The sequence below is a fragment of the Nematolebias whitei genome, chromosome 15 (genome assembly GCF_014905685.2).
Source record: "Nematolebias whitei isolate Nwh7 chromosome 15, NemWhi1, whole genome shotgun sequence".
NCBI classification, from domain to species: Eukaryota; Metazoa; Chordata; class Actinopteri; order Cyprinodontiformes; family Rivulidae; genus Nematolebias; species Nematolebias whitei.
This window is the reverse complement of record NC_056512.1, coordinates 14,271,351-14,285,228: the sequence shown is the minus strand read 5'-3', so window position 1 is coordinate 14,285,228 and position 13,878 is coordinate 14,271,351. Positions and strand designations below refer to the sequence as shown.

General features: G+C 40.3%; 1 pseudogene; it reads left to right on the top strand.

Moving 5' to 3' along the window:
• Positions 1-13,371: 13,371 nt before the first annotated feature.
• LOC119421462 lies at positions 13,372-13,735 on the top strand (annotated as a pseudogene).
• Positions 13,736-13,878: the final 143 nt, after the last annotated feature.

Sequence of the window (13,878 nt, the reverse complement as noted above, 5' to 3'; positions counted from 1 at the left end):
ACAAATGAGGTCAGGCAGGATTCCCCATGGACTATGATGTTTGCAGATGACATTGTGATCTGTGGTGAGAACATGGAACAGGTGGAAGAGAACTTGGAGAGGTGGAGGTATGCACTTGAAAGAAAAGGAATGAAAGTCAGCCGTAGTGAGACAGAGTACATGTGTGTAAATGAGAGGGAGGAGGTGGAACAGTGAGACTACAAGGAGCAGAGGTCACAAAGGTGCAGGACTTCAAGTACTTGGGTTCCACTGTCCAGGAAAATGGGGAGTGTAGTAACGAGGTGAAGAAGAGAGTCCAAGCAGGATGGAGTGGGTGGAGAAAAGCTTCAGGAGTGATTTGTGACAAAAAGGTGTCAGCAAAGGTCAAATGAAAAGTTTAACAGACAGTGGTGAGACCAGCTATATTGTATGGTCTGGAGACAGAGACATGGACAAAAAGACAGGAGACAGAACTGGAAGTGGCAGAAATGAAGATGTTGAGGTTCTCCTTAGGAGTGACAAGGATGGATAAGATTAGGAATGAGCTCATCGGAGGTACAGCACAGGTTGAACAACTGGGAGATAAAGTTAGACCCTTGAGCCCCAATACCCCTGTGGGCAGAACTGCACTTCATGCATTTTATTTTCATTAATGTGAGCTCTAATGGCTGAATGTGTGGTATCCACAGAAACATTGAAATACTGGCTAAAAGCTCATGAAAACCATTTCTATGATAACAAAGTCCATGCTCAATAATCCAGGTATACAATCCAAAATTTTTCAGTCAGGTCATCTGGACAGTTTCTTTTTTTGTGCTGAAACGTTTCATCTTCGATCCGGAAGGCTTCTTCAGTCAAGGAAACACACAACAAAACTGATTCTACCCCAACAGCTTACTCCAAAGTGGAACAAACCAGTTTTGTTTGTGATTAGATGGTCACTTTGGTACGCCCCCTCCTCCATTGCCAGCCCTCTTCCTTGTTGACAGTCTTGTCAAACTGGTTGAAAACAACAAAGTCCATGCTCAATAATCCAGGTATACAATCCAACATTTTTCAGTCAAGTCATCTAGACAGTTTCTTTTTTTGTGCTGAAACGTTTTGCCTTCAATCCAGAAGGCTTCATCAGTCAAGGAAAAACACAAGAAGATTTTCTTTTGTTCTTGGGTTGTAGGCTGAACCTGACACAGGTTGCCTTGTGTGGTCTGGGTACAATGAAATCTGAAGCATCTGAAGTGAAACCTGCTCCTATTTGTCAATAAGTCTGGTCTCAATTAAAGATCATGAGTCCTGTAAGGAGATAATGGCCCAAAATAAAAGGTAAAAACTAACTTTTCTCTTTAGAAGTTCTTCTAAGAATCTGATCTATGAAAGGAGCTGAAACATGGAGTAGGGTTGACTCTTAAAATGTGGGACAGCTGAGGAAGTTAACCAGTAAACAGAAATACCTGCTCCAGTTGCAGAAATCTGACAGAAACTGATAATCACTCATCTGCAGTGACTGATTGAAAAGTTGAACAAGAAAATGAAGTTAAAGGAACATCCTGATGCATGCTCAATAATCCAGGTAGAAAAATCTAAAAAAGTTAAATCTGATCCTCTGGACATTCAAAAATTTTTTTGTTTTTGTTGTTTTGCTTTGTTTTGGTTTTTTTGAATGTCCAGAGGACCAGATTTAACTTTTTTAGATTAAAGGAACATCCTTTGTCCCAAGGCCAGTTTAAGGATCATTATTATTTTAGCAACACTGAAAAGCCTCAGCCTTGACTGAACATGTATTTTGTTAAGCATCACTACCGTCTCCATTAAAGAAATTAATTTTAATATGGTGTTTTTAATTAATTTTATATTGTAACTTGGAACACCGTCTCCTGCTTACTTTGTAAATGAGTCTAAGTACCTTTTTGGAATATAAATTATTTCCTTGGGTGAAAGTCCTAAGGTGGCGTTGCTGTATCTTTAAAAATAAAATAACATCCATACTCCCATGCTTGCCACAAACTCAATAAAGTTATTTCTGACCCTCTCTGTACTTCTCCGTCTGCATCCTCAAAGCAAAGATGGATTCTGTAGTGAAGAGTCTGACCTGTCTCTGGAACTGATATTTCAGACATACAAAGTGGAGTATATACTATATATATATGTATATATATATATAATTTTATTTTATTTATTTATTTTTTTCCTTCTTGCTCTTAGCAAAGGTGGACACATTTCCCTCCTTCCCCTGCTTCTGCTCTTTGTCCTGTGAACCTTTTAGATACTCTCTTTACATATCTTCTGAATTGTAAATTATGCATCTGGTCATCTAGTCTCTCAACGCAATTTATCAAATTTTCTCTACGTAAAGTCAGGATGATGGAGAGCCTGCCTGTCCCCACGGGACACTCGCAGCCCGATACACGAAGGATTTCTGGGGGCAGTGGAAGATCATGTGTCTGTCCATATAGTCGGTCGAGGGTATTAAAGATGTGTTCATAACTGGATTTCTGATTACAGGATTTTTGCTTTTTGAAGTGGGTGGTTACCTGGCATATCGACAAATTTGTAAAACGTCAGCAGCTGTTCTGACCATTGTGAAGCTTCCTGGTCTGTGTGAGGGATGTGCCGTGCTGTGAACACTCAGACTCAAATGTTGTGTGAGCTGAGCCGTAATCAGGACATGATTCTTGCTGAGAATTGCAGGTTACTTGTGGCTCCTGGATCTCGCTGGCAGGAAGGAATTGACCTTTCAGAAGTTACAAGCTCGACTCAGCGGAACTGACCACAAATTTGGCTGTTTGGAGTCACCATTGAGATGTACCAGTGAGACGGTAAAGTCAGATGGAAAATAAACAGAGTTGGCCTTACCCAAAACAACTGTTGTTATCTGAATCTGGCTTCCCTATGTCAGTCTTGGAAGGCTGTCTATCTCAAATACTCCTGGATGTTATGTGCACAAGATGCTCTGCCCCCACGACTCGTTCTTTTCCCCAAGGACATCTGTGAACCTGTTTCAGAGCTCTACCAAGGCCAGCTGATAAACATTGCACCATCATTTTCATGGACTATGGCGGGGGGGTGGGGTGTCCTCTGGAACAGTGTTCATGGACTTACTTACAAATGCACACATGCATGCACTCACTTGCACAGGTATAACATAAACACACTCCCCTCAACTCACCACAGTGTGGTAACCTAGGTTGGATGCAAGGCGCCAGGTGGCTGCAACGGTCTCTTACCATACCATACCATACCAATTTATTTATATAGCACTTAAAACAGCAACAAGGCCAACCAAAGTGCTGTACAAAAGAACACAAACATGCACAGCAGACAGGAAAACATAAAATAGAAATACAGATACAAATAGCAGCAGGAGCTAACTAAAATGGCCAACAGAGTAGAGAACAGACCGGACCAAAACAAATCACACCGTGTTAAAGGCAAGCGAATAGAAGTGGGTCTTCAAGCGAGACTTAAAGACTGAGAGTGTGGGAGCCTGCCGGACACTCAGTGGCAACTCATTCCACAGTCGTGGACCTGCAACAGAGAAAGCCCTGTCACCTCTGAGCTTACGACGGGTTTCTGGGACTGAGAGAAGCATCTGGTCTGCTGACCTCAGAGAGCGCGGTGGGACATATGGCTGCAGAAGATCAGTGAGATAGGATGGGGCGGAACTGTTCAGTGATTTAAAAACATACATGAGAATTTTGAAATGGATCCGAAGGTGAATGGGTAGCCAGTGCAGGGAGGCCAAAACTGGCGTGATGTGCTCTCTATAGCCTGTACCAGTTAAAAATCGGGCTGCAGCATTTTGGACCAGTTGTAGACGAGCAATGGAGGACTGACTGATTCCAAACAGAAGTGAATTGCAGTAATCAAGCCTAGATGTTATGAAGGCGTGGATCACTGTCTCAAGGTTCTTTTTGTTGAGTATAGGCTTCAGCTTAGACAGCCGTCTCAGCTGAAAAAAACAGGATTTGACCATCATGTTTACGTGACTGTTGAGTTTTAAGGACGGGTCCATTATCACCCCCAGATTAGTCACCTTTTGTTTCTCTAGCGGGGCTAGAGAGAATAGGTCAATGTCATAGTTCATGAGTGAGCCACTGGGATGGAACAGCATGACTTCAGACTTCTTCTCATTGAAGCTTAAGAAGTTTAAAGCCATCCAGTCCCGGATGTCAGCCAGGCAGTCAAGAAGAGGCTGAATAGAGCGTGTGCCTCTGTGCCTCAGGGGGAAGTAAATTTGGCAATCATCGGCATAGAAATGAAAGGGTATGTCGTGTTTGCGGAAGATAGCACCTAGTGGCAGCAGGTATAAAGAAAAGAGAAGGGGACCGAGGATGGACCCCTGCGGTACCCACTGTAGTGAACCTGATGACCTGATGATCTGACCCTTATCTGACCCTGATGACCTCAAATCTACCAGATGGACAGAGACTGTTATTTTCATTGATCTGAATAAGTCTGAGCCATCTGATGACTTTCTTTCTTGAATTAATCAAGCAGAAAAGACAATCCTCTATAATCATTACTGTCTTACAAATGTTTTGATAATCAAATTGTGTTAGTTTCACTCAATGCTTACAGGTTGAAAAGAACTACTCATTTTTATTTTACATAAACAGTAAGTAATGATTTTTATTCCTCATTCAAAGAAGAAATCACCTGAATATGCATTTCTTGATTTTCTGTCTGAAATGAGCCAAGTCGTAAGTATGTGAAAGTTGAAGCTTCGGTCAACTAAATGTTTACTGAAGAAGAAATGTCATGTTTAACTATTTGAGAAGATAATCAGAATAGAGGCTCCAAAAAGTCTGGTATTTTGCAATAATCTTTTCTGTATGTTGAAAACACATTCATTCCCTGACCTCGACTTCTGATAATACCTTACGTCAAAAACCACACCTCTTTCTGGTCAATCCACGAATCAGAAAGCTCTAAATTGAACCGGAAGTCGACCCATTTAAAATGTGGCAACTTTCCAGTTCAAGTTGGTTCTGGAGCGGTTCTCATGTAGTTCGGAAGCAGTTCTGAAGCAGTGCTCAAGGAGTTCTGAAGAGAATTGGTTAGAATTCATGGAGAATGGTGAAGTGAATGGAAGAGAATTTGAGAATTCAGGAGAGTCAGAGACGTTGGAATTATAACTTCTGTTTGAACAACCCACGCACGACTATCTAAGGATTTCAGCAGCTCTCAACGGAGACGCTGAAAGGTCTGGAGGACTCTCTATCGAGCTGATCTATCATCAACAAGGTAACGGTCTCTTCTTCGACTAAAGTGTACCGGAGGCGAGCTGAAATCTGATGAAGCGTGCACGTTCTGGTCAACAGATATTAATTCTCTCACATAGTCCTCTGTAAGATAATCTCCATTTCATCTTAAACTCTTCTCTCTCTCACAAAACTAGTACAGATATTTTAGAAATATCTGAAGCAAAGTCCTCAAATCACCGCCGAGTGATTTGAAGTTCATTATTTGTGAAACTGTCTGTTATTATTTTCATATTTTGCCAAATTAATGTAAATGTTTGATGTTAAACTTTGATTCTGAAAATAAATGACTCCATTCATTTGATGGGTCAAAGATAATAACGTCTCTCGTTCGCATTTCTGTTAAATTCAATGCACGGCATTACACAGTCAGAAAGATGAAGAACTCGTGAATATAGTATGCATATAAACGGGGATATATTGTCATACTACAACTAGTGACACGTACCCACGTGACTCACTACACCCCCACTGGAGTGCGGTCGATGCCGAACTGAAATCTTTGATATTGACTCTCTTGGGCAGCATGTGCTGGGACAACTCTTATTTATTGTGAAAGGAACATTTAATAAGCCTAGATGCAGCAAGCCACCAAAATGGAAGTTGGTATCTCACTCACTGGGCAGCACAGTGGAACAATTGGTGGAGCTACCACCTCTCAGCGAGAAGGTCTCCAGATAGAAATTCTGGCCAGAGGGCTGTTCTGGGTGAAGTTTGCATGTTCTCTCTGTACATGCGTGGGTTTTCTCCGGGTACTCCAGTTTTCTCCCACAGACCAAAAGCATGCATGTTAGGCTGATTGGTAACTCTAAATTGTCCCTAGGTTTGAGTGAGAGAGTGAATGGTTGTTTGTCTCGTTTGTCTCTATATGTGTCCCTGTAATGGACTGGAGACCTGTCCAGGGTGCCCCCCACCTCTTGCAGTGATAGCTGGATATGGACACTAGTGACCTCTGTTGACCCGAAAAGGAATAACTGGGTAAAGATAATGGATGTATGTATGGATGTATAGCTTGAGGATTACTCCATCCACTCTGTTTAGCAGCTTGAGGCCTACCTCATGTTCCCTGCTCTACAACTTGACGGTTCCATCCATCCTGCTTTACAGCTTGAGGATTACTCCATCCACTCTGGATTACTGTCAGCAGCATGAATTCATGGCATCTACATTGGAACCAGTAAATGTTGATGTGACAAGGGCTTGTGATTTGTGTCTGGAAGTTTATCGCTTGCTGGATTTTATAATTCATCAACTGGAAAAGTTGATAAGAGACAAAGACAATATACTCAAAAATCTTTTATCGGTTGCTTCAATGCAAAATATGCAGATTTTTGAGATACAACCGTCCTTTACGCTCCCACCCGATCCCGCTCAGGCATCCAGGATGCCTCAGCCTCCAGTCTCCAACACAGACCTGATTCAGCCACATCAGCTACCTACTGCAGATTCTAGATGCACTGTACCTATGGAGGTTACTACTAAGCTCCAGTGTGGCCAACCCAATCCAGAGGCTGCTGTTCATTACCACCCTGGGCCTGCATGGCTCAATATCCAACAGGGGGTTTATGCTCCACCGGCTGTTGACTGGACACCGCTGGGGGCAAGACCAAAGGCTCCAGCCCTCACCTCTACACCGAATCAGATGAAATCTCCTGCTAACCGCTCCTGGGCTAATGTGTTATGCCAAAGCAGGGTTAATCGAGGTGATCAGATGGGACTGCGGGGGTTACAGGTAGAAACCAGGAACCATTTCTCACCACTTCATGATGAAGCTGACACACACCCGGCAGACACGGCGGACAGTCTGCTGCCATCTCATGATAAACTTCCTGTATCATTGAAATCTGACAGAAGTCATTCTGTTTCTGTCCGATCTCAAACTAATAATTGGAGTCGGAAACTTCCTTCTTCTTCCTCATCATCTTGCCGCCAGCTGATTAAAGAGGAGCCCCCACCCCCCCACCCCATCTACAACAGACAGTGTAATTAACTCTTCTGCTCATCTGAATTCTGCTAATGTCACACTAATTGACCTTAAATTTGGATCAAAACTCAAGCAGTATAAACGTGATGCAGAATCTGAGCGTCCTGAAATCCTGGTCATTGGTGACTCAGCCATTCAGTTTGTTAAGCTTCCTGGTGCCATCACTTACTGTCTATCCGGAGGTAAATCAGCTGACTTTATTGAACTGATTCCTATTCTTTTTGAGATTCACCTATCTGTTTATACTGTAATCATTCATACTGGTATGAATGATGTAATGTCCAGACAGTCCCAAAAACTACAATATGAGCTTGAATCATTGGCCACTACAGTAGAGAGTCTGGGGAAACGGTGTATTCTGTCCGGTCTCATTCCCTCCATGACTAGAAGCTCTGAACGTTTCAGTCGTCTTTTCAGTTTACACTTGTGGCTTAAGAGCTTTACTGATGCTACTGGAATGGGTTTCATTCCATGTTTTGACTCACTTTGGACTAGACGAGATCTTTTTAGACAGGATGGTCTGCATCCTAAAAGAATGGGAACAGAGATCTTGACGCATAATTTCATCCATTTTATTGCGTTTAGTCTTAATTAATGTTTTTCGCAGCATGACCCTGCTCAGTCTTATGCTCTGTGTTCTAGCCCTGTTTCATATATGTGGGGTCTGCTGCTGCACTTGCTCTGTAAAGTGTTTATGCTCTGTTTGCTCTCACCATCACATGAGTTGCAGATGTTGTAGAACCTTCAGGAGGGCTTCATCTGCTTTAATTACTATAAAGCCTGTTCCTACATCCTATCATGGTATCCCGCTGATAAATGCTGCTTTATGGAATGTCTGGTCTATTTCCGATAAGTCTTTTTTAGTTAATGATTTTATTTCCTCTTATGATCTTGATTTTATGTTTTTAATGGAGACCTGGGCTGATATTGATGCCCCTCTAATTGATGCCAGTCCTCCTGGGTTTCTTTCCTTAATTCTCCCAGACTATCTGGTTGTGGTGGAGGGGTTGTGGTTATTTTTTTAAATTGCAACAAATGTACACCTATAACTATGGGCAATTTTAATATTTTTGAACTTTTAACATTTTATTCTTGCAAACGCTCTGTTCTTATTGGTTTATTATATCGCCCCCCTGGCCTTAAAGGTGACTTCTTAACTGAATTTGGCAATCTTCTCTCTATCACTACTGTTAACTATGAGAAAGTAATTCTACTTGGTGACTTCAACATTCATATTGATGATCATAATGATAGATTTGCATATGAGTTCCTTGATCTTATTCATACCTTTGACTGTACTCAGCATGTCTCTGGTCCAACACATGAACATGGTCATACTCTTGACTTAATTATTACTTCAGGTCTCAGCATAGTCAATCTCTCTATTTTAAATACACATATCTCAAACCATGATGCTATTTTATTTAGCTTTCTTTTAGCTGTTGAGACCTCAGACAACCAAGCCCCATATTGGTTTAGACCTATCACATCTCAGACTGTGGAACAATTTTATGAAATCTATCAAGTTTATCCTCAGCTTCAACAGTCAAATTAATCGCTCTCTACAGATGATCTGGCAACAGAATTCTTAAGCAGATGTGCAGCAACACTGGACACTGTGGCCCCTTTTAAGATGTCTAAATCCCACTCTGCTTTGTCCAAACCAGAACCTTGAATAAATGATCGTGTTCGATCCATCAGGGGGGCATGTCGACGTGCTGAGTGGAAATACAAATCTATTAATTGGAGCTGTGACTTTTTTACTATGAAAAATCTTGTGAAAGATTATAACAGAGTGATTAAAGAAGAAAGATCTAAATATTTCTCAGTCCTCATTTCTTCAAATTTGCATAATCCAAAACTTTTATTCAACACTATAAACTCTTTAAGTTACAAATCACCTATTACTAATGAATTCTCTTCTGAGAAATGTCTTATTTTGTTCATTTTTTATTACTAAAATCTCTATTATCAGAGCTCAAATTGTGCCATCTGCCTCTACTGTTCAGCATGAGGAAGTAAATCACTTTTTCAGTTCATTTAGCCTCTTATCTCAGGCTGAGTTAGTAAGGACTATCAACTGTATGAAACCTTCCTCTTCTTTTTTAGATGTTTTACCAACAAATTTTTTTAAAGATATTTGTCACTTTTTAATTCCTGATATTCTAATAGTTTTTAACAAATCATTATCTACAGGGGAGGTTCCCAAAATGTTTAAAACTGCTGCCGTTAAACCATTATTGAAGAAACCCAACCTGGATTGTAACGATCTTAACAACTTCAGGCCAATCTCTAAATGACCCTTTATTGTGAAAACTTTAGAGAAAGTGTTGTACTCTCACATCTTAACTTATTTAAACCAAAACTCACTTTTTGAAAAGTTTCAGTCTGGCTTTCGTCAATATCACAGTGCAGAAACCGCATTATTAAAAGTTGTGAATGATATTAGGATGAACTCAGATGCTGGCTGTTGTTCTGTCTTAGTGCTCCTCGATCTTTCTGCTGCGTTTGATACATCTGATCACAATATTCTATTGAGCCAACTAAATTATTGGCTACGTGTTAGAGACATTGCTCTGAGGTGGTTAAAACCTTAACTTCATGACAGAACTTTTTCTGTAATTTCTGGCAATAATTCCTCCAGTTCAGCTTCTCTCACCTGTGGTGTCCCCCAAGGGTCTATTCTTGGGCCACTATTATTTTCTATTTATATGCTACCACTTGGTCAGGTTATTCATAAATTCAATGTTTCTTTTCATTTTTTTGCAGACGATTCCCAGATTTATTTGGCTATTAACCCATCTGACCTCTCCACACTGAATAAACTTTATCTCTGCCTTACAGACATCAAACCCTGGATGTCTGATAATTTTCTTTCACTCAACAACAATTAAACTGAGGTGATGGGTTTTGGCCCCAAGGCCAAAAGGGGTTTAGTAGTTCAGTCCCTTTCTGTTCTTGGTTTTAACTGCACTCGTGAAGCCAAAAATTTTGGGGTAACCTTTGATTCTGATCTTGATTTTTCTAAACATTTTAAGAACATCACTAAAACAGCATTTTTTCAAATTAAGAATATTGCCAAAATCAGAGCAATTATCTCTTTAACTGATGCAGAAACTCTTATTCGTGCCTTTGTCTCTTGTCATCTTGATTATTGTAACTCTTTATTTTCTGGTCTGTCCCAAAGTTCTCTGTATCGCCTTCAACTAGTACAAAACACTGCAGCTAGAGTTCTCACAAGATCCCATAAATATCAGCACATCACTCCAGTTCTGTCCTCATTGCAGTGGCTCCCTGTGGTTTTTAGAATTGATTTTAAAATTTTATTGTTTGTTTTTCAATCCCTGAACGGTCTTGCGCCATCATATCTATCTGAGCTTCTTACCCCCTACATCCCTTCTTGCAATCTCAGATCCTTAAATCTGTTATTACTTTCCACTCCCAGAGCTCGACTGGTGACAGAAGGAGGGAGGGCGTTTATGGTCAGGGCTCCTAATTTGTGGAATGCTTTTCCTTTAAATCATGGACAGGCCTCTTCATTTTCTTCTTTTAAATCATTAGTTAAAAATGACTTGTTTATAAGGCTTTTAATATTTTAATTTCTTTCTTTTTTATGTTGTTATTTTAATTGATTTGGTCTACTTTTGTGTTTCTGATGTCATTTATGATGTTTTAATTGATTAATGTGAAGCACTTTGTTTGAAAGGTGCTATACAAATAAATTATTATTATTATTATTATTATGGATGGATGGATGGATGGATGGATGGATGGATGGATGGATGGATGGGTATTACACTTATTTTTCATGTTATCGCACTTACAACAGTCACAGATGGGTTGGGGGTATATCTAAATCCTTTTATTTGCTCTGTAACAGGGAATAACAAAAACACAAACAACAATACATGTGTGGTTGATTTTTTCCTCAAAATAATTTTTGAGGCTGAATTTTATTTCTGTGAGAAAGAGAGAAATAATCTGTTTTTATATTTGCCAAGTGAGAATAGTTTGCCTTTCACTCTTTTTCTGACAATGAAATGGATTGTTTAAACTTTGTGGTACTAGTGGTATGAATCAGTGAGGATTGGGAGTGGAACTTGTGTGTGTGCATGTGACTCAGTTCAATCAAATGACTAAATAAAACAATTATTTTTGGTTAGAGGTTGAATTAAACACTAATCAGTAAATGCTCTGAGCACTCTGTGGATCACTGCTGTCATCTGAAGCCTCACGTGAAAAGAAAATGGTAAATGGACTGTACTTGTAAATATATAAGTACAGTCCATTTACCATTTAAACCAAAGTCTGAAGATTTATTTTAATCAAGTGCCAATAAAAAGCGTTGAATAATCAGTCATGTATTTGAACTTTCCAAAATCTGAGTGACAAATGCATTAAATGTTTAAAAGTGGGTGTGTTAGGTAAAAAAAAAAAAAAAACCCAACGTAATTTCCAGTGTATACGTCGCAGTTTTTTTGCATAGATATTTCAGCCCTGCGACTTGTACGCCGAAGCGACTTATATACGTTTTTTTCCATATTCATAACACAATTTTTGACTAACGCTTTAAATTTCTAAGCATTGCAACAGCAAGTCCTTCCGTACGCGCTCGCTTCACTCAGCTGGTGCAGGCAGAGGAACGCTTGAGAGCTAGCAGCTCCTGCTGCGATGGATGGATGGATGGATGGATGGATGGATGGATGGATGGATGGATGGATGGATGGATGGATGGATGGATGGATTGATGGATGGATGGTGCCACGCCGCCCAGGCAAAATGAAGCTGTTTTGACCATTAAATAAATGCATAATAAACGTGACGGTTCAGTGGTGACGCATGATAAATGCGACTTATATGCCGAAGAGACTTATATATGTCTTTCCTCTTCATGATGCTTTTTTTGACTGATGCGACTTATATGCCGGAAATACGGTACTCGAAGCTTTGTTTAGGGCGGCTGTGGCTGAGTGGTTAAAGCAGTCATCCTCCAAGAGGAGAGTTGGGGGTTCGATTCCACCAGCAGTCACATGTTGAAGTGTCCCTGAGCAAGACACTGAACCTCTCATAGCCTCTGGTGTGTGTCCCATCAGTGTCTGAATGTGATCTAAAGGTCTGATTAGTCTTTACAGATTCAGACTAGCTTTGTAGAGATCTAGCAGAATGCTGTGTGGAGGTAAATGAGGCGCAGGTTGTGTTGTAAAGTGCTTTGAGTATCTTGACTAGATAGAAAGGAGCTATATAAGTACAGTCCATTTACCATTTAATGTATATAGCACCTTTCTATCTTATCAAAATACTCACAGTGCTTTATAACACAAGCTGTACCCTCATTTATTCATTCATACAGCACTCTGCTATTTCTGTACAAAGAGTAATTAGAATAAAATATATTTTTTTAAAGTACAATATTTTAAAAAACAATCTGAGTATTTTTATACCTAACACACCTTCTTCTAAACATTTAATATATTTGTCACTCAGGTTTTGGAAAGTTCAAATACACAACTGATTATTCATCCTTTTACTGGCATTTGATTCAAATGAATCATGAGACTTTGGTTTAAATGGTAAATGAACTGTACTTATATAGAGCCTTTCTATCTAATCAAGATACACATAGCGCTTTACAACACAACCTGTGTCCTTACTTACATCCTCAACACATTCACACAGCACTCGGCTACATCTCTGAACTTTATGTGTTTGTGTCAGTTTTTTAAATTTACTGTTTATTTCTGGGTGGCACGGAGCTCGATGAACCTGTTTCCAGCAGCCGTTGTGCAAGAGGCAGGTTCACCTCGGAGAAGACCATACAAGACCATATGGGGAGATCATAGAAACTCTAAACAGAAAAGGTGCAAGCCGGGAAGCAATCCTGCAACCTATTCACTGTGAGGTAACCACTGCACTGATGCTTTACTCAGGCAAACATTAAATGTTCTCATTGGCAGTACGGTGCTCTTTCTGTGTTGTGTTAAATTCCTATTTTGTCCCTGAATTTGACAAACTGGGGAAACATCAGTGCCATTACAAGTATTTTATACCTTTTTCAGGAAGTTTGGTGTGATAAGACCTAACTCACAATGACCTAAGACATACATTCTTTTAGAAACAAGACTTTTCTACAGAGAAGTATTCAGTGAACTAAGCATGGCCAGGACCAAGCAGACCGTCTGTAAGTCCACCAGTGGTAAAGCTCCCAGGAAGCAGCTCACTACCAAGGCTGGCCGGAAGAGTGCCCTGGCCATCAGCAGAGTGAAGAAGCACTATCAGAAGTTCATGACTAATCCGGAAGTTGCCCTTACAGCACCTGCTCCATGAGATCGCTCAGGACTTCAAGACCAACCTACGATTCCAGAGCTTGGCTGTTATGGCTCTGCAGGAGGCCAGCGAGGCTTAACTCGTGGGTCTGTTCGAGGACACTAACCTGTGCGCCATCCATGTCTACAGAGTCACCATCATGTCCAAAGACATCCAGCTGGCCCACAGGATTCACAGGGAGAGGGACTGATCCGGACCGGATCTGAACCCAACCAATTTAGAAAATTCTGTATAAAATTAATTTGCATTGAAAACCTGGCAATTTACAGAAGGATCAATAAATTCCTTATCTTATCTTATCTTATCTTATCTTATCTTATCTTATCTTATCTT